Source organism: Dendroctonus ponderosae, unplaced genomic scaffold (assembly GCF_020466585.1).
Source record: "Dendroctonus ponderosae isolate FM_Combo_2020 unplaced genomic scaffold, Dpon_F_20191213v2 Dpon_F_20191213_1, whole genome shotgun sequence".
Classification (NCBI taxonomy): Eukaryota; Metazoa; Arthropoda; class Insecta; order Coleoptera; family Curculionidae; genus Dendroctonus; species Dendroctonus ponderosae.
This window is the reverse complement of record NW_026017110.1, coordinates 33,295,772-33,298,343: the sequence shown is the minus strand read 5'-3', so window position 1 is coordinate 33,298,343 and position 2,572 is coordinate 33,295,772.

The window sequence follows — 2,572 nt, the reverse complement described above, 5'->3', positions numbered from 1 at the left end:
CACAAATTTCCGAGAAAGGCAAAACTTCCAATAAATGTTTGAAATAAGCAAAATAGGCAAAAAAAAGCAATTTGCCTTTAATCCGAGCTTTAGTCACAGCCATCAACATCTAGCTGTTCTAAATTAGAAAACATGTTGGAAGGAAAAAGTTTTTTTGATTCTAGTACTTTAGAAGACGCATTTTTACAAGTTTCGGCCAATAAGGAAAATAAATTATTTCTAGTACTTTTTCTTTATTGAATATAATAGATATACACATCTATTTTGGAGGTATGTTGAAAATACAACAAAACAGTGCATGCCTTAGCGTTTTTTGTCTGCAATTATTTGCGGCCTTCCAACATTGTGAAAGGACTAGGATTTTTGCGTCTTCTGAAAGTGCTTTAACCTAATTTTAAGGTACCTACTTAGTGCAGCTTATTTAAAAAAAGATGACCCAAAAAAAAAATGTGAAGCTTGTGTAGCTATAGCTAAAGCTTAATTTTGTCAAAGATTGACAATATTTGTCTCAGATTGGACATTTCGACTGAAACAATGGACGAGCGAGGTTTCTTAGGTGTGACATGTCATTTTCTTCAAACTAGTAAAGTACATATGCTCTATCTAGCTATTGGTACGCGCAATCAAATATTTGCCCTGTTTGGTTCACACAATAAATCACATTGTTGAAGCGGCTTTAAAATGATCAATTGTGAATAAAAAAGATACGTATCAATGGTTCTGAATAGTCAGTTTTAAAACCTATTGCCGATATCCAAACAATATGGAACTGAATAATATCTTTGAAAAGTGACCCATTGGGAGTCATGCGAACGGTATTTTCTAACTTTTATAAGGGAATATCTATTTCCTAAAGCTAGTGCTGCTATGACGCACAATAGAAAAAGCGTGTTCCCTAAATATTTGCAGCAACTGATTTTTTGGGAAATCATCAGAAAGAATATTTTTATTCTTTTTACCTTATGGCAATAAATGCTTTAAAATATGTTCCATGAATTTTATTACAATTCCTTATTTAAACGGCTTTTTTGCAGTTACAAATCACGGTAACAGTTAATTTCGGTCTTGAAAAACTCATCGAAAATGTATCCTTAAAATTTGTTTATGACGATTATATGTAGAGTCGCTCAATATCGAGTCAGTCAATAAAATTGTGAACAGGTAATGGTTTTGATAATTTCAGAATACTGATATGAGCAGTATCACAAGATGATTCGGTTACTACTCATTTGAGTAAGTATCGATACTTTCTCAGTATCTTATCGTCCCTAGATCTAACAAGTGATTAAATCATATCCCGGAGCTTGTTTGCATTTATGTTTTCTTTGATTTTTCATAAGGTGTTCGGCAAATCTAAATGCTTTCTGCTCATTATTTCTGGTGCCAGGTGCCGTCCATGTCTCTGATGGGGGGTATTGGCATGATGAGATTTTTAAAATTTTTTGTGATTTTCCGTAGTGAATAATCAGTATTGGCATCATTTGTTAGTTTCTTAAAATGTTCGCTAAGGGTGTTATTCTAAACCTGCTTAATGTCTTCCTTTAATTGTGCGGTGAGATTATTTAACATAATTTGATCTTGCGTGGGTCAGGTGTGGTGCCTTTTTTGTTCTTGTCGTTTTATGCAATCAATTCTAATATTTCTCTAGGATAGTTATCACCTTTCAATTTCCTTTGACGCGAAGCGCTCCGTCTATCTACTGTATTTTATTTTAAGTTTTGAGGTAGTACCTGTAATAAGGGAAGTGGAAAATATCTCGCTTTTAGCTGCATTTTCTGACAAGTTGAGAGGTTCTTGTGTGCTAAAAACCAGGTTTTCAACTAGTCGATACGAGCATTTTTCGCTCGAAATACTTCTCAAAATGCAAAAATATTTTGGAAGGCTTGCAGGTAAGTGAAGGACAGGGAGAAATTGTTGAAAACGATTGTCGTGAAATTACGGGTCAAGGTTGGAGAGAAATATCGGGAGCAGCGAGTACAAAAACTCATCAGAATATCTATGAAGTAAAAATTCTAATAATTATGCAGCTTTATTTATAAATATTGTTACGTTTCCCGGGGTTCGAATGATTCCAGTAAGCAAATAAAATAACACAACAATTTATTAAACTTCCAAATACTAACTAACTCAAAACTATAGCTCGCGAATCGAACACACTCTGTATATCGCTTTAAATATTTCACTGTCATCAGACAGTGAAATGTCATCAGACATGAAATAATTAACTCACTCCGGTCGCCTTGCCGTATTTATATTAGCGCGCAAGGGCTCTCGACGACCTGCGAAGATTCTCCATTTTTCGGGATTTCCATAGCCCAATCGACTATTTCCGTTCGTTCTCGAAGTATCGAGCTAGGCGTCCTGAAAACGCTGGAAGCTGCGTTGCCGCTGTGCGCTAAAAATCAAGCCGCAACAATATTATTAGTAGGTATGAAGTAAAATTTCGTAAGTGTAAATTAATTTCTATTTGTTTGTCACGCTTGTTCAGTTGTATTACATGCTCGTTTTATTTGATAATTATTTCAACAGTTTTAAAATTTTTGTCTTTCGGTAGCTGCCTTGTTTAGCTGTT